We start from the raw sequence: 20,092 nt of genomic DNA, 5'->3' as shown, positions 1-20,092 counted from the left end.
CAAGATGAACGGGGCTTTAACCGACTCAAGAAAGGGCACGAAGCAACTACGCGAAGCCCTCACCATATAGGATTTTATAAAGAATGCAAAATACGTGTGAACTTACCACAGTGTGGATTTCAGAAAGTGTGCAAAGACTTCACGTGCACACTTACCATAGCATGGATTTTCAAATACTGTTCTAAGGATGGGCTCTCGTGGCACTCCGATAGAGCAGCTTATAGATGGAATAGTGTCTCTCAAAACAGTTGAGAGTCATCAACTCGATCTATGGAAACAATACTGGAGCGCTCTGGTGAAAAAACAGTGAATTCAGTCTCATATGAGAGGAGAACTCCGAGCGCAGAGTAGCGCTCCCTTCTTGGAAAAAGGGTAGCGCTGCTAAACTACCACGAGAATCACCCAAATGTTGAGGGAAGCGATGCTTGAGGTGTATAAACAAATACACACTGGCTGAATGAAGCCCAAGGAACCAAGGTCTAATCATCTCAAGAAAGTGAACGAAGAGAAAAAGCGCGTAACCCTTACCATACAGGATTTCAGAAAGTGTGCTGAGTCTTGCGTGCACACTTACCACCATGTGGTTTTGAGAAAGTACACAAAGCTTACCGTGTGTACCTGAAGGTTCCTAAGCATCGCAGAAGTGCTGAATCACACGGGAGAGGCAAGCTCAAATTTTACAAACCTTGGACGAGGGGAGCATCACCTGAGGCAGCATATACAAGACTTCTGTAACCATCAGTAGGGTGGTTGCTATGAACATAGAACCATAAAAAAAACATTATAGGTCCAGCATAGGGGACTGTTATGCGAGAGGTTTCCACCTAACCTCGATCAGGTGGAGAGCTGGTGGTTACAGGGGAATTAGGAAGGGGAGGATAAAAGCAGAAGTTAAAAATCCCCAAAGGGAACTAGTAGATATCTCGGTATCACTCTGATTCGGTCGAGAACGTTGCCTCGTCTAGATCACGTCCCTTAGGTTCTGCTTACCTCCTCGTGACCCACGATTCCTCTAACCCCTGCCTGCAGGTGGGGGAGGAGTGTGAGTTGCGACACCAGCCTTCTGTGCCCGTCTTTGATCCTCACATCGAGACAGGCCAGGACCCCTATGTTGTTCGGGCTCAGACCTGGACCTTCGTGGAACGAAGGATCTGAAAGCAGCAGAGCGCGCCTTAGGCCCCATTTACACTGCATGGTTCAAGTGACCCAATTTTTTTCCTCTCATGTGGTACAGATCAGATATGACCGGTGAACGTCTAAGCAGGATAAAACCGCATAGATTCCGATGTTCTCAGATCGGATTCAGGCATTCATATGTGGTAATAAATTGGATATGAATCGGATACATGCATTTGCGTGTGCCATATAAGCAGACAAATCAGATATTCCCTAGTAAATGCGAGTCGTATGTCATTAAAAAAGTGACGTCAACTCAGGTGGACACCACCAACTGAGATCACATGACTTATTGTAGGCGCAAAATTCGCCCAGGCTGTAACAAGGGCTCCTCTTTTTTCTCCGCCGTATGAGACCAATGTTTCGCTGATTTTTTTTTTACTTTTCAAAATATTGTGGAAAGCAAAACACTGTATAATTTTATTTGCATCTGCATCCATTGTATTTCATGCTGTTTTACTTCCTTTTCCAGGTCAGAACGTCTACATTTGGTAGTTTCAGCAGTGTACAGTGTAAATGCAAAAATCGGATACGGGACACTTTTAAAAGATAATGTAAGCGGGTCGTCAAAAAAATCGGATATAGTCAGAAAATCAGATTTGGGCATCAAGACCTGCAGTGTAAATGCAGCCTTAGTCTATCTGAACTTCTCAATCGCCGTCTCAACAGAAATACCGAAAAGTTCAGAAGGCGAAACCTTAGCATCGAGAAGAAAGCCTTTTCCTTCCTCCCGATGTCTGCCAGGTTCATCCATAGATGTCTCTCTGCTGCCACCATGGCTGCCATAGTCCTGCCCATGGTGGAGGTGGCCTGCTTGGTAGCATGAAGAGAGATCCGTGGTGCGGAGCAGCTCAGCTACCTGATAAGAAAATAGGCCCCTGTCTCTATCCAGGTCTCCTAGCAGATCAGTCTGATATGCTTGAAGCACCAGCATCATGTGTAATAAAGCCACAGCCTGACCTGCTACTGCGTATGCCTTGCCATTTAAGCGATATGATTTTCTGAAGGGGCTTAGATGGCAAGGAGGGAGATTAGGAGAGGATGTTTCCCCTGCAGAAAGAAAATTTTTAGCTCTTTCTACAGGGGGCATCCCCTCATAGCCATTTTCGCACATCACCTCGATGTCGGCAGATTTGCTTCCATACTGAAACTGTTGGATGCGAGAAGAAAATGGCCTCTTTCATTTCTTTTTGATCTCTGTATAGAGATCATGCAGAAATGGAAGGCTAACCTGAGCTGGAGGGCAATGGTCAAAAAAATTACGCTCATCGAGGTTTTTTTTTTTTTTTTGGCCTCACAGCGTCACCTTGTTAGCACACTCTAATGGCAAGTCATTTTTTTACTTTGCCATGGCACGATCAATATCCTCCAACAGCTCTACATACGCAGGGCAGGAGAATTGAGAAACCTCAGCCTCAGCTTCTTCACCATCCTCAATTATCTCCTGCTTTTCCTGGGTAAAAACCCAGCAGAGCACTAACCTCGGTATCAGTGTTAAAGATATAACATCATCCTCCCGAGGCTCTCTCTCGTCCGCCACCATTACGAACACGAAAGGGAAAGTCCCTCTTTAAACCATTCAGACAGATCCAAAGAGAAAGGTCGCTCTTACCGGTAGGGCTGGGCGAAGTATCTAACGATATGATCATGCACATCTAGTCAGTGAATCTGGTTCAGTGATTACTGCTAAATCCCCATCACCTGCTTTTAAATGGGGCAGCATTTAATAGACAGAGCCATAGATCGCTGACACGCTACGCAATATCGCGTTTATTATCGAAAGCGATTCATCTGGGATAATGAACACGATATTGCGTAGCTTGTCAGCGATCTACAGCTCTGTCTATTAAATGCCACTCCAATTATAAGCAGGTAATGGCAATTTAGCGGTAATCACGGAAGCAGCTTTACTGATTAGATGCGCATGATCATATCGTTAGATATATCGCCCAGCCCTACTTACCGGTTCTTTCAGATGCACGCTTCAAACAGAACATTCAGTGAAGACGAAGAAGAGAATGACGTGTTCTCCTGGTGCTTGTTTATAGTCACGCCGGTAGTGACATCCAGTGGCGGCTCCAGACAATTTTGATTGGGGGGGCAATGGGGGGTCCTGGTCATTTCAAGGAGGGTCTCATGAAAACCAACAAAAAATACAGTGGACACGGCTAATAACTGCATATTACTGCTACTAAACAACAAAAACAACACAGCATATCAACTACTCTGTTTTTAATTAATTAATCAATTGCAGTTTGCAAACAATATGCTCAAACTTTAAAGGGTTGGTTCACCCAAAAAATTTTATCATGTCATTAATAACTCAACCTCATGTCGTTCCAAGCCCGTAAGACCTCCGTTCATCTTCAGAACACAGTTTAAGATATTTTAGATTTAGTCCGAGAGCTCTCAGTCCCTCCTTTGAAACTGTGTGTACAGTATACTGTCCATGTCCAGAAAGGTAAGAAAACATCATCAAAGTAGTCTATGTGACATCAGAGGGTCAGTTAGAATATTTTGAAGCATCGAAAATACATTTTGGTCCAAAAATAGCAAAAACTACGACTTTATTCAGCATTGTCTTCTCTCCCGTGTCTGTTGTGAGAGAGTTCAAAACACAACAGTTCAATGATATCCGGTTCGCAAACGAATCACTCGATGTAACCGGATCTTCTTGAACCAGTTAACCAAATCGAGCTGAATCGTTGGTTTGCGTCTACAATACGCATTAATCCACAAATTACTTACGCGGTTAACTTTTTTAAGGTGGCTGACACTCCCTCTGAACAGGGCCGTGCAGAGACCTTTGGAGGGGCAGGTGCTCAAAGTATAAAACGGGCACATGGAACAAGGCTTTAAATGGCACTGTTCAAAATATACAGCAATATATTGTGATGCATTCCTTGCTGATTCGTGTATCGATATGGATGATTATGTATTGATACAGCAGCAAATGCTTTGATGCAGTTTTGAAAAATAAACAATAGAGAAGACAATTTTAAGTTTAAAATAATAATAGCTCTGGGATTATAAACTGAAATGTCTTAAATTGTCCCAACCTGATGGCTTTTTCTTCTCTGTTCTACAGAATAATTAAGAACAGTGGTTATAGTAAAAACTATAGAAAACACTTGTGCCTCTACATTTTCCTCTTTCTCACCAGCCTCTGTCTCCTGGCTTGCTGTTACCTGCTCTCTTTCTGTCACTTGTGCCTCTACATTTCCCTCTTTTTCTTCGTCTATCACCATCTCCTCATTTGATCTATTACTTTCCCCTCTCTGTCCATCTAGGAACAAGGCTCAATTTACTATTTCAGCATTAATCTATTATTTTAACCATCACTACTACTAGTATAGATTTTAACCATCACACTACTACTACTACTGCACCTAATCAATAAGTCCACCTTAAATATTATAAAAATGATACACTGGAATATAGTGATTAATATTATTATTACTGTTGTAGGTGTCTAAAATGTAACACCTTTGCAATGTAAACAAATAACAGGCTACATTTGTTATACATTTGTTATTCATATCCTTCACACTGCACTTTGATGTCAGGTATATTATGCATTTTTTTTTATTGACATTGATATTTTTACATTTATTTCCAGAGAGATATTATTGAGTTTACTGGCTAAAGTGGTCTTGCTGTTGTAAACACTGTTGCTATTTATAGAAAAAAAATATTTGCATCACATTTAAAATATAATTATATTTTAATTCATTTCTGAATTGTTTTTATTTTATAATGATAATTCAGAGAATGAGAAAATCTGAATAAGCCTTACCAGTGTTGTGATAATTATTTTTAAGGCACTCTACTTGTTAAAAAATAAATAAGTACTGTAATATAATAATAGTTTAGTCAAATAACATAAAAAAGACCAGACCCCTCGATGCCTGTGAAACTTTTCTCCCTCAAACAGCACGCTAGTGTCACTTCTACACTACAGGCTACACACAGCAATATAAACAACAAATCTGCATGTGCTCACATCACATCGTTCTTGTAAAATAATAATAAGTAAATAAACATCAAAATCACTTCACTGAGAATGAAACACCACTTACCAGCTGCCACGGTGTTGAAAATTTCCTCTAACAATTAAAAAGTGTGCGTGCAGCATGACGAATTGTCCCGGTCGGATGAGGCTGTCACCGGCCAACAAGTTGGTGTTTTTTCAATGTATGCTTCAGACTCAGGTCACTGCGAGGTGTTGCCCATAGCGACCCCTTTAGGACACAGTTCGAAATTCCCTTGAAAGGGAACTGCTGTTTTCACCCCCTTAGGCAGTGGCGGATCTAGAAAATTTTGCATGGGGGGGCAAAGGGGTGGCAAGAGGTCTTGGCAGGGTGGCAGGGGTACATGGAATCCCTATATATGAATTGCTTTAAAAAAAAACACAAAAACACTTTTAAACTACAGTAGTTATTGTTTAATCATGCCCTTACACACTACAACGTTTTTTTAATTCACAACACACACACCAGTTATGTTTAGACTACTTAATTCTATTGTATTTGTTATTTCCCCAGTTGTAACCTGGTTTCATTGCTGTGATATCTGAGAGGAATTGGATTTAATAGGACTGCTTAGGCTTAGCTAATCAAATGATCGATCTCCTAACTGGCACTGTATTATGTGTTGTAACATAACAGCCCAAACTAAAATTGGGTATTTTTATTTAAAGTAATTCATTAATTATTAAAGCGATTTAAGGGAATAAAGAAAAAGAAAGGCTTGTTGTATTAGTGAAATAATTGTAACTATTTGCAACTAATATTTTATTTTTAATTTACATAAATGAATCAAGGAAATTATAGCATATTTTCAATTCAAAAAGGCAAAATGTAATAAATAAATAAAAAAAGTTGAACTTTTCTATTGTAAAACAGTCAAATATTAAATTATCTACTTACATTTTACCAGGCATTTGTTTAACTTATTTAATAATTTTGACATTGATGAGCTAGACCGCTGAACTTTTAGTCTTCCTAACAACAAACAGAGCGTTGCGTAATGTAGTGCATCAGAGCAGCATCAATAATAATATCAAGTGAATCTCTTATCTGCATCTTAAGTTTATTGCCAATAATAATGACAGGTTTGCGAACGTGAACTCGGTGAGCTCGCGCAAAACACATCTTCAGCACAGCGACTCATTTAAACGCCTTTGATTGGCCGATGTGATCAACAGACATGTCTGTGATTGGCTACAATGCTCAACGTTGCAAAAGCACGTCAAAAGTACCTTTAATGCAAAGGGGAAAATATAAATAAAAATGTAATATGCACTGTTCATGATTAGTTAATCGCGGCCGCTGTAATCTTATTCACATTTGTTTTTCTGATTAATTGTTTTGCTCTGTGAGAAAGACAATTTAACAAAATATTCGGGGCTTTACTAAAAACTTTCGGGGCTTAAGCCCCATTAGCCCAGCCCTAGCACTGCCCCTCAATATTTTATATTTTTTATTAAGCTGTTCTTGTCTTTACTAAAATTAAAATCAGGCTAATCAAAGAGAAGAGTGCTCTTACAAATCACGAGGGAGCGATTTGACCGCTGATTTTGCTGATGCTGAATCGTCTTTAGCATACAATACATTCATTACAAATGTAACTTTAAGTTAAACGTGTGTTTAAACTACACCTGGGGAAACTCACTTCACCTTCAGAGGATCTGACCGGGGCAGCTCAGTCTCTGGTTGCAGGGCCACCGCACCGAAGCAGACTCGCTGTGTGTATGAGCCAGACTGAGCGAACGCCGCTCTGCACGTTTGAATCAGGGACGTAACTAGGTATTTGAGGGGCAGGGGGGAAGGGCGAATAATACATTTAAAATTAAAAAATTAAATTGTTCACTTTTGGTAAATGTATTGGACATAGTGGTGGGTTGTTTTTGTAAGTACAGTTTTTGGATCATTAAAGTTAGGGGGGCAGCTGGGGCAAGGCTCTAGAGTGGGGTGGCACCTGCCCCCCCCTTACCCCCCTGTAGATCCGCCCATGCCCTTAGGCCCCCTGCCATATAACATTCTAAATACAATTTTAGTTTAATTTTATTAAAACATGACAATACCATGAACATTTATATTTTCCCCATTGTGATTGTCTGTGAATATATAAACTGTGAAGCTCTCTTTACTGTCACTGTATTGAAAGCTTCCACAGAGCATAATGAAAACAATATACTGTAATAAAATGTACTGTATGTTTCACAGAGGCACTTCTAAAGCAACATATTTGGCACTTTGGTTGGTATCGAACAGATTTCTTCTGTGGGAATGAACACATAGGGTAAGAGAAACAGATTGTGGGCCCTCTGCAGACACCAAATGATGAGGAATGAGCCACATCATGTATTAGGTGGTCTGGTGCCACTTTTATGTGTATTTGTGTGGAAAGAGATGGGTGTGGAATGGTTGTGTGGTTTTAGGGGGAGGGGGTGATGAGACTCTGACAGGCAGACACTGCAAAGGTCATTTTCATGAATTATTCTGGACCTGTGCCCACATGCTACTGCACAACTATCTTTCAGGTAATGGGTTCTTTTTAGCTGACTCATCATGGCCTCCCATCTGCAGTGCACTGAAGAGAAGCACCCTGGGATTGAGAAGGTTATAGCAGACTGAGCATATGACTGCCAGCTCTATGTTTCGTACATGAAATGTGACAAAGAGAGAGAGATACTGTAGACATAGAAGACGGTGTAAGAGAGAGAGAGTAGGCTTATCTTTCTCTTTGACCCGTGCCAGCTGTTGCTCAGCGGTGCATCGAGGGCAAATACTCATTCATTTCCTCTCAGTCGTACATCTCAATTTACAGTCTAGTCTAGTGGGCTTAGAAGGACACAATGAGGCCTCGCGGACACCAGCATATTGATCCGACCTTCTGATCAATTCAGCTGGATAGAGGAAGAGAACTGCATGACAAATAGCATTAAAAGACAGCCACTTCATTTAGCCTAGTGGTCAATGAACCACTTGTGTGCTCCGAGCGTTATTCTTTGGCACCACAGGGATAGATATTCTGTAACATTACTGAGGCAATTTCTCGTTTTAGTGTGTTCATTTAAAAGTTTTAACAATCAGTGCTGGGAAGTAGCTAACTAGCAACAGTTTTTCACTAGCGTGACAATCGCTAAGCTGTTTTCGAAAGTGTAGCTTTTAGTAGCAAAATCTGTAGTGTAGCTTTTGCAGTAATTAGCTATTTTTTTCACACTGACAAAATGTTTTTCATGCATTATATGGCATCAGAGCTACTGTTAAGCAAGCATATCAAGTCTTCAGTAATGAAAACTAAATTACGCTTGGTTAAGTTATACTACTACAATTTGCTTAAGATGTGATTAGTAGCTAGTTTTGTGATCCAGATGCAATAACCCTAACTGGGAATCTGCTGTGTGTGCCAGATGTTTTATCAGCCTTCTATACATTCTTTAACCTAATAAGCATCATCTCTTAAAGCTTAAGTGTGTCAGTTTTTGGATTGTTAAATTTTGTTCTACTATTCCAGCTTAATATACTGGAGCAACAATAAGTAAGCTGTCTATTAATGTTGGTTTGCCCAAAACACTCACTCCGTGGTAGTATTATTGCTCTAGGGTTTGTTTCCCAAAAGTATTGTTAGCCAGCTATATTCACAAGTTCTGTTGTTGCCAACATATTTCAACAATTCACCATTTCACAAAACCACAATTCCAATGAACATTCAATGAACTATTATAATCTGACATTTATTGCGACCTCAACTCATTTAATTAGACTAAGTTATTAATCCTACACCAGTGCCGGACATCATTAACAATAGTCCTATATTGTTGAACCAACATTGTTTACACAACGCAGGCACAATCATGTTATTTCACTTTCAGCAAACAGTCATTAGCTTGTTTCTCCAATGATGTAAAGGTCAAGTAGCAAGCAAGCAATCTTTTTGGCCAAACTATTGCCAAACCTGTAATCATTATTTTTACTCCAACATTCGATAAACCTAATGACGCCAAAATGTAAATTTCATTTTATTTTTGTTATTTTGTTTTGCTTTAGTTAGTAACTTGTAGTTATGTTTCAACAACTTTTTCAAAACAGTAGACTAGAAGTATTTTAACTACTTGTACTAATTGTCCCCTGTGAAAACCAAGTGTGTTTAATTGTTTTGAATGTGCATTTGTAGTGTACTTAAAATATTAATCTATATTTAAAAAAAAATGTATTTGCAGATAATATAATATTAATTAAATAAATATCACTTAAGTGCACTTAAGAGTACACTCTTATGTCTATGCTACTTAACACACTTAATGTCACAAATCGAGCCATAAACGACAGATAGTGATGGTGAACGGTAGACCGGACGATGAAACACTGTGGTGAGACTGACTTTGTAGCTGACTTGATTAGTGAGTGCAGGTGATCAGTAATTCAGTGACAGGGATCAGGTGTGAGTGGGAACAGGTGACTGTGATAATGGAGGTGGCTGTGACTGTGATGATTCCCTGACACTTAAGTACACTTTAAAATTTTGTAATAATGTAAAATTAAAAGGTTTACTATAAAGTACATTTCAAATCATTATATTGGTACGTAATACTTATTTTAATGTGTTGACTGACATACTAAAGCAATGCAAAGTACTAGTAATATAATTTTAAATTGGTGTGTTATTCGATATTACATTTAGATTTACTGTTTTAAATGTACTAAATTGCTTTGCTTGCTTAATTTCATGATTAAAAATGTGTCATACAAAATAGTTTTAATAGAAATTACATTTTAGTTTAACATAAATGCTTTTCGGTACAATTTGTAGTGTAATTATATTTGCATTTCAAAGACAATTGTGTTAGTTGTTCATTTATATATAAAGATGTACTTAAGTACACTCTAAATTTGAGCTAACTGCAGTTACATAAATATAAAATATAATACATTTTCATTTAACTGCAATTAACATGCAATGAGGTGTCTGAAACATTACATTCATTTGACACTTAAGTATATTCTTTTAAAATATATAATTTCCGTAATAATTAGTTGGTATGCCGCTAAGTATGCTGAAGTGTACTTCATGTTCAATTCAAGGAGTAGAAATTAGCAATGGCCATAACTATAATGCCAAATTTGTGTCTCCACTATCCACACAGCAGATGCAACAGCAGACAGTTTCCTTCTCATGTCATTATACAGAGTTGTGTCCTGATATGTCACAAAAACATGCCCACACATACCTCCGCTCTCCTACGTGGATCATACTGGTACTTTATAGCTGTTACATGTCTCACATAATCTCATACCCATCAAGTGCCTGACTGGAGTTTAAAGAGAAAAAGGGTTTGCTCATGTGGACCAGCAATTACACACCCAGAGACTGTGCCTTTTGTTTGATGCGTTATTGATGTGTTATTTCAAAACGTAGCACGGATTTCACATTTCACACTGGATCTCTTTTTTATTTTAAAATCAATACTAGATGTGTTCTGAAGAATTTATACATTTATTTCAGGCCAGCCACAACCAATTAGATTTGGGTTCACTTCAGACTTCAGATTTCAGAAAACCAGTAACCGCGCCAATTGACATGCTTCAAACTGTGGCTGCTTTGTTAACGTGATGATGGCACCTCCTAGGAGGACTAACATCTCTGTTACCCCAGTGAATTCTAGAATTTTTTTTCTGTCCCCCTCCTTTTGTTAAAAACTACGTCCTAATTGCTATATCAATTGCTTTTCAGTCTTTTGTATCCCCTGTCAGTCTTTTGAAACCTTTTTTTAATAAAGACTTGCTTGACCTTGGGTCATGAACTTTACTCTGCTTGATAACTTAATTAAACCTTTTTTCAAAGACCCTGTCCTATGCGAGAAGATTGACATGCAGTCAGCTATGTTTGTCCCACAATGACACCCACAGAGTGAGAAACATTTAATTGCTTTCACCCTAATCTTTAGTTTAAAAAATAATAATAATAATGATATATATATATATATATATATATATATATATATATATTCATGATTAGAGTGAACACACAATAATACAAAAAAACACTTTGGATCATGATTATAATTAAACAACTGTCATTAAAACATTAAAAAACAGAAAGAAAATACTGATTAAAGAAGGCTAATCTTCATTGTCATTGCCATTATATAATTGTTTTATTGTGAGCTATATTTGGAGTTTACAATAAAAACTGAAATGCTTTAATTACTCAAACAAGCCCAATTCACATGATATATATGATATATTCATATCATAAATGCAATACACGATGTGAAAAAATAAACACAGTATGAAGTGAATGGTCATGCAATCTTGAATCTACATGCTAGTCATACCTGCATCTATGTACAAAAACAATTTTAAAGTATTGACATTGTTATTACAATGTTATTATGTTGTTACAACATTATTCATAATATAATTCACACTGTTTAATATTAATATATGTTTAAAAAAAATAAAATAATATATATATATTATATATATATATTTTTTTACACTTTTTACAGTAAAGTTGACTGTTTTTAGTTAACAATGCATATTACAAGAAGCTGGTTATGTGCAATATAATACATAATCAATCAACAAAATCAAAACATGCTAGAGTAAATAATTCAAGAATTTTACTATTTGGATCAGTTAGAGACCTACATTATAAAAAGTGTTGTCCTGATTTTGATTATCTTCACATTCTCTCAAAGTCAACATGGTCTCAAACACCCTTGCTAGTCTTTATCTGACTTTGACAAGCACCAAATTCAAGAACAAGCAAAGTGGGTCAACGTTCAAAGGCACCAGAAGTCAGGTCCATGTTAGACATCGGCCTGACAGCCCACCTATGGTGCCATGCTGGGCAACACGGTCAAATTCAGCAGGTTCACACTCCTCGAGCCCTTCCTGGGCAGAGCGAAGCTCTCCGCTGGGCCAACAGATGGAGAGGCATCCGGTGTTGACAACCAAATGCTCTCTTGGCGGTTGCTAGGTCAGTGTGGTTACAGACGCAGGTGTGAGTTTTTGTGTTTGCCGATGGCACATGCATCCCTCATTCTCACCTGGTAGGGAATCAGATCATATAACCACAGGGTATGACCAGGAATAATGCTTTTTTGGAGGTGCTAAACTAAGGGAAGTGTAGATTTTAAATAAATGAGAAAAAAGGAGTCATCGGTTTTACATTAATAAACTTTACATGGTCTGTAGGAATCAACTCAGGAATGGAAATTGGTATGGTATGGAATGGTACATGATCCAAAAATCAATAAGAACAAAACTGACCCCCAAATTCAAGAAAATAGCAAGCAATGTCCATGCACAATTCAAATAAAAATAACTAGAGATTAGAGTAAAATGTGAAATTGCACTGCATTTAGATCTGCTCGCGTTGCATCAGTTTTACTTTAACACTTTTTTGCAACATTGTGCATTATAACCAATCACACGTTTTTGTTGAGCTTATGAATGCAATAGCTATTGAGAGACATTTCGATTTGTCACCAATGAAAGCAATTCTAAAAGCATTTTTTGTTCACTTACTGAAATCTGCATTCTCACAAATTCTCTCATCATAAACAACTAAATGCTGATATAATGAAAGTGATTCACTTTGCAGTGTTGACAACTTAAGTGATTATGATGCGTGTGAGAGTGCAGAAATTATGCTAGACTGAAGTCATGGACTGCTTCAGTGATGAGGAACGTTCTTTGCACATTTTATAATCTATATACTTTATAGTCAGTCAAGTCAAGTCACCTTTATTTATATAGCGCTTTAAACAAAATACATTGCATCAAAGCAACTGAACAACATTCATTAGTAAAACAGTGTGTCAATAATGCAAAATGATAGTTAAAGGCATTTCATCATTGATGTCATCTCTGTTCAGTTTAAATAGTGTCTGTGCATTTATTTGCAATCAAGTCAACGATATCGCTGTAGATGAAGTGACCCCAACTAAGCAAGCCAGAGACGACAGCAGCAAGGAACCGAAACTCCATCGGTGACAGAATGGAGAGAAAAACCTTGAGAGAAACCAGGCTCAGTTGGGGGGCCAGTTCTTCTCTGACCAGACGAAACCAGCAGTTCAATTCCAGGCTGCAGCAAAGTCAGATTTTGCAGAAGAATCATCTGTTTCCTGTGGTCTTGTCCTGGTGGTCATCTGAGACAAGGTCTTTACAGGGGATCTGTATCTGGGGCTCTAGTTGTCCTGGTCTCTGCTGTCTTTCAGGGCAGTAGATTTCCTTTCTAGGTGCCGATCCACCATCTGGTCTGAATACGTACTGGATCCTGGTGACTGCAGTGACCCTCTGATCTGGATACAGACTGGATCTGGTGGCTACGGTGACCTCGGAATAAGAGAGAAACAGAGTAATATTAGCGTAGATGCCATTCTTCTAATGATGTAGCAAGTACATCGGGTGTTATGGGAAGTGTTCCCGGTTTCGGTTTACATAATTAATGCAGCCTAAAAATCCTTTAACGGATTTGGATATTAACATATTAGTATGTTATGTGTAAGCCATGTTAAAGAGATGGGTCTTTAATCTAGATTTAAACTGCAAGAGTATGTCTGCCTCCCGAACAATGTTAGGTAGGTTATTCCAGAGTTTAGGCGCCAAATAGGAAAAGGATCTTCCGCCCACAGTTGATTTTGATATTCTAGGTATTATCAAATTGCCTGAGTTTTGAGGACGTAGAGGAATATAATGTAAAAGGAGCTCATTCAAATACTGAGGTGCTAAACCATTCAGGGCTTTATTGTCACGGTTCATGAATGCACCGTCTCCTGCTCGTCTCTTGTTACGTCATGTAGATTGTTTCATGTGGGTGTTACCGCTGATCATCTGATCAGCTGCAGCTCATTCCACCTAGCCAATAATGCCCTGTCTTTCGTCTCTTGTTTGTCAGATCGTTGTTAGAGGTCCTCCATGCTTCATCGTGTCTTTTTCCAGTTCGGTCAACCTTGGATTACCAGTCATCATCACGGATTACCACCACCACCACCTCCACCAGCGCACTCAAACTCCTCCTCACCTGTCTGTGCTGCCGTCGAGGTCCCTGCGTCACCCACCATCATCTCCTCACCATTACTCATCCTAATAAATATCCAGTACTCGCATTTGCCTCCTGTCCTTAATCGCAGACATGACATTTATAAGTAATAAGCAATATTTTAAAATCTATACGATGTTTGATAGGGAGCCAGTGCAGTTTTGACAGGACCGGGCTAATATGGTCATACTTACTGGTTCTAGTAAGAACTCTTGCTGCTGCATTTTGTACTAGCTGTAGTTTGTTTACTAAGCATGCAGAACAACCACCCAATAAAGCATTACAATAATCTAACCTTGAGGTCATAAATGCATGGATTAACATTTCTGCATTTGACATTGAGAGCATAGGCCGTAATTTAGATATTATTTTTGAGATGGAAAAATGCAGTTTTACAAATGCTAGAAACGTGGCTTTCTAAGGAAAGATTGCAATCAAATAGCACACCTAGGTTCCTACAGTAACTGATGACGAAGAATTGACAGAGCAGCCATCAAGACTTAGACAGTGTTCTAGGTTATTACATGCAGAGTTTTTAGGTCCTATAATTAACACCAGAATTTTGCAGTAAGAAATTACTCGTCATCCAGTTTTTTATATCGACTTTGCATTCCATTAGTTTTTCAAATTGGTGTGTTTCACCGGGCCGCGAAGAAATATAGAGCTGAGTATCATCAACATAGCAGTGAAAGCTAACACCATGTTTCCTGATGATATCTCCCAAGGGTAACATATAAAGCATGAATAGTAGCGGCCATAATACTGAGCCTTGACGTACTCCATACTGCACTTGTGATCGATATGAAACCTCTTCATTCACTGCTACGAATTCATGGCGGTCATATAAGTATGATTTAAACCATGCTAGTGCACTTCCATTAATGCCAACAAAGTGTTCAAGTCTATGCAAAAGAATGTTGTGGTTTATTGTGTCAAATGCAGCACTAAGATCCAATAGAACTACCTTCATTAGAGCTGGGCAGAAGGAACAATTCCACCGGCCTAGCTCTACGGGGGGGGGGGGGGGGGGGTTGGGGGGGGGCGGGTCTCCTCTCCACTGCTCATGATTGGCAGCTTCAGGTTGTGAAGTGAAGTGGCCTGCCGCAAACAATAAGGAGTGGCTTAAGCTGGATGAGGATGTAGACAAGTGCCTGGAATCCATCTCAAAGTGCAGTGTCGACCAGAAGCTCCAGACCATGTGTACCATCATAATGAACATGGGAGCAGAGTGGTTTGGTGTCGAGGAAAGAAGAGGAGATAGGAATCCAGCGAAGCTCAACCGGCGAGAAGCCAAGATCAGTCAGCTGAGACAAGAACTAAAATCCCTGAGACGTCAGTTCAAGATGGCCAAAGAAGAAGAAAGGACTGCCTTGTTAGAACTCACAAACATCATAAGGAAGAGACTCATCTCACTGAGGAGAGCGGAACGGCACCGAAGGAAAGGCAAGGAAAGGGCTTGGAAACGTAGTGCTTTCATTGGCAATCCCTTCAGCTTTATCAAGAAACTACTGGGCCAGAAGCGAAGTGGCCACCTCGCTTGTCCGGTAGAGGAGATCGACAACCATCTCCACACCACTTTTAGTGACACCTTAAGGGACCATGACCTCGAACCTTGCAGGGATTTGGTGGCGCCACCTGAACCAGGGACCCAATTCGACAGCGCTGAACCCACGCTGAAAGAGGTGGAAGGAGCCGTTAGAGCGGCAAGATCCAGCTCCGCTCCCGGTCCCAGCGGGGTCCCCTATAAGGTCTACAAGCAGTGCCCGCAGCTCCTCAGACGTCTCTGGAAGAACCTGAAGGTGATCTGGCAGAGAGGGAAAGTCACTGCGCAATGGAGGTATGCTGAGGGAGTCTGGATCCCGAAGGAGGAGGGCTCTTGCAATATTGATCAGTTTCGCATCATCTCGCTGCTCAGTGTTGAAAGCAAGATCTTTTTCAAAATCGTGTCCCAACATCTGACAGACTTCCTCCTGAAGAACACCTACATTAATACCTCAGTCCAGAAGGTAGGAGTCCCAGGAGTACCTGGATGTCTGGAGCACACAGGGGTGGTGACACAGCTGATCCGGGAGGCTAAGGAGAGCAAAGGAGATCTGGCAACTCTCTGGCTTGACCTGGCCAATGCCTACGGGTCTATTCCACACAAGCTCATTGAAACCGCACTGGTAAAACACCATGTTCCAGTCAAGATCCGCAACCTCATCATGGACTATTACAACAACTTCAGCGCACGAGTCTCTTCAGGCCAAGTAACATCCTCCTGGCATCAACTTGAAAAGGGGATTATCACTGGCTGCACAATCTCTGTATCTCTCTTCTCACTGGCCATGAACATGATTGAACACCCTTGTGAAGACCGGGAGAAAGGGGCAGGCGCAAGAAGCCGTCACTAAAGCTGAGGCACGACTAAGGCACAAAACGCTGGTGGGCTCCGTGGCAATGGGACGAGCAGGTCTTGGTTGTTTTCCCAAGCCACGTTACGATCTGGCTCATGGAAAAGAGAGGCGCAGACTGATTCAGGACGAGATACGAGCAGAGGTGGAGGAAGAACGCTACACCAAAATGGCCAGCATGTCCAAACAAGGAGCGTGGACCAGGTGGGAACATGCAGATCCACGCAGAATAACCTGGGCAGAGCTCTGGAAAGCAGAGCCATTTCGGATCAAGTTTCTTGTCCAATCCGTCTATGACATCCTCCCAAGCCCAGCTAACCTGCACAGCTGGGGCCTGGCAGACACTCCAGAGTGCAAGCTGTGCCAGAAGAGGGGCACATTGGAGCACATATTGAGCAGCGGCTCAAGAGCGCTAGGGGAAGGGCGGTACCGCTGGCGCCACGACCAGGTGCTAAAGGCTTTGGCGGACTCCATCTGCACAGCGATCCAGCTCAGCAAGACCCAGGTAGCCCCCAAACAAACAATCACCTTCATTAGTGCTGGGCAGAAGGAACAATTCCACCGGCCTAGCTCTACGGGGGGGCTCCTCTCCACTGCTCGTGATTGGCAGCTTCAGGTTGACCTTGGAAGACAGATTAAGTTCCCAGGCAACATCACAGCCACTTCTCTCCGCCCAGACATGGTGCTAACATCTGAGTCTACCAAGCAAGTGGTTATCCTGGAACTAACTGTCCACTGGGAAGACTGTATTGAAGAGGCCCACGAGCGCAAGAGGGCTAAGTACGCAGGGCTCAGTTCGGAGTGCCGGAACAACGGCTGGAAAACTCGCTGCGAGCCAGTCGAGGTCGGGTGCTGAGGCTTCGCTGGCCACTCACTGCTGCGAACCCTCAAACTCCTTGGAGTGAAAGGACTGCAATTGAAAAAAGCCACCGCAAACATCTTAGAGGCCCCAGGGCTTCTCGGTGGCTGTGGATCCGTAGGGGGGATCCGTGGAGCAACATGCCACTTGGACACAAGCCTGGGACTGATCACCCCGGCTGGGTCGCCCGGGTGAGGGTGTTTGAAGATTAAACACCTGAAACACCCTATGACCCTGGGTTTTTCACTGATGACGTGTCCAAGCAGCACCAGAAGGTGTATTCAAACTCTAACAGAGAGATACAACCACGATCAGATGATAAGAGCAGGTCATTTGTAACTCTAAGGAAGGCAGTCTCAGTACTATGATATGGTCTAAATCCTGACTGGAAATCCTCACATATAGCATTATTCTCTAAGAAAGAATATAATTGTGAGGATACCACCTTTTCTGGTATCTTGGTCAGAAAAGGGAGATTCGAGATTGGTCTATAATTAACTAGTTCTTTGGCGTCAAGTTGTGGTTTTTTGATGAGAGGCTTAATAACAGCCAGTTTGAAGGTTTTGGGGACATATCCTAATGACAATGAGGAATTAATAATAGTCAGAAGAGGATCTATGACTTCTGGAAGCACCTCTTTTAGGAGCCTAGATGGTATAGAGTCTAACATACATGTTGTTGGTTTAGATGATTTAACAAGTTTATACAATTCTTCCTCTCCTATAGTAGAGAATAAGTGGAACTGTTCCTCAGGGGGTCTATAGTGCACTGTCTGATGCGATACCTCTTGCTGACGGCTGAATGGTTAACATTTTATCTCTAATAGTATCGATTTTAGAAGTAAAGTAGTTCAATAAAGTCATTACTGCTGTGATGTTGGGAAATGTCAACACTTGCTGAGGCTTTATTTTTCGTTAATTTAGCCACTGTATTGAATAAATACCTGGGGTTATGTTTGTTTTCTTCTAAAAGAGAAGAAAAGTTATCGGATCTAGCAGTTTTTAATAGGATAGGTTACTTTCCCGCCAAGCAATACGAAATACCTCTAGTTTTGTTTTCCTCCAGCTGCGCTCCATTTTTCGGCTGCTCTCTTTAGGGTGCGAGTATGCTCATTATACCATGGTGTCATACTGGTTTCCTTAACCATAGTTTCTGTTACATCATCAAGTTGTTCTGAGGTTTTGGATATGCTAAGGAATTCGGATACATCAAGAAGATAACTTGAAAAGCAGTCTTTTGTGGTAGAAGTGATGGTTCTACCATACTTGTAACAAGAATTAGAATTTACAATTTTGGCTATATTAAGTTTGCACAAAACTAAATAATGATCTGAGATATCTTCACTTGGCTGCATAATTTCAACACTATCAACATCAATTCCATGTAACAGTATTAAATCTAGAGTATGATTTCGACAATGAGTAGGTCCTGAAACGTGTTGTCTAACCCCAATAGTTATATAGAGTTCAGAATGTCTATAAATGCTGATCCCAATGCATCTTTTTCATTATCAACATGGATATTAAAATCACCAACTATTAAAACTTTATCTGCAGCCAGAACTAACTCGGATGTAAAATCACCAAACTCTTTAATAAAGTCTGTATGGTGGCCTGTATACAGTAGCCAGTACAAACATCACAGGGGATTTATCATTAACGTTTGTTTCTCTGGATAATGTTATATGAAGCACCATTACTTCAAACGAGTTATATTTGAAGCCTGCCCTCTGAGAAATCCTGAAAATGTTATAAATTGAAGCAACATCTCCCCCTTTGCCTTTTAAATGCGGCTCATGTTTATTACAGTAATCTTGGGGGGTGGACTCATTTAAAATAATATATTCATCAGGTTTTAGCCAGGTTTCTGTCAAACAGAGCACATCTAGATTATGATCAGTGATCATATTATTTACAAAAAGTGTTTTCGTAGAAAGGGATCTGATATTCAATAAGCCACGCTTTATCATTTGTTTATCCGTATTGCATCTGTTTTTTATTTGTTGAACCTCAATTAAACTGTTACTCTTAACTTGGTTTGGACGTTTTTTGTATTTTCTAGTTAGGGGAACAGACACAGTCTCTAGTCTGATATCCAGGTGAAAGAGTCTCTAGGTGCTAAGAATTAAATGACCTCTGTGACGTGAGCCAGCAGACGGTCTGTTTAGCCAGTCTGTCTGCTTCCTGACCTGGGCCCCAGTTAGTCAAGTATAAACTCTAAGACTATTGCCATATTTCTAGAGAGAAGAGCGGTGCCACCCCAGGAGGGATGAAGACCATCTCTTTTCAACAGGTCAGGTCTGCCCCAAATGCTCGTCCAATTGTCTATGAAACCTATGTTATTCTGTGGGCACCACTTAGACATCCAGCCATTGAGTGATGACAATCTGCTATGCATCTCATCACCAAGGTAAGCAGGGAGGGGACCAGAGCATATTACAGTGTCTGACATCATGCCTGCAAGTTCACACACCTCTTTAATGTTATTTTTAATGATCTCCGACTGGCGAAGTTGAACATCATTAGCCATGGCATGAATAACAATCTTACTGTATTTACGTTTAGCATTAGCCAGCACTTTTAAATTTGCCAAGATGTCAGGCGCTCTG

General features: G+C 40.4%; 1 pseudogene; it reads left to right on the top strand.

The window, feature by feature from the left end:
* The first annotated feature begins 15,428 nt into the window (after positions 1-15,428).
* Positions 15,429-17,689, top strand: LOC132157690 (uncharacterized; annotated as a pseudogene).
* Positions 17,690-20,092: the final 2,403 nt, after the last annotated feature.

This window comes from Carassius carassius, chromosome 15 (assembly GCF_963082965.1).
Source record: "Carassius carassius chromosome 15, fCarCar2.1, whole genome shotgun sequence".
Taxonomy (NCBI): Eukaryota; Metazoa; Chordata; class Actinopteri; order Cypriniformes; family Cyprinidae; genus Carassius; species Carassius carassius.
Note: the sequence above shows the minus strand (reverse complement) of the source record. Positions and strands in the feature narration are given on the sequence as shown.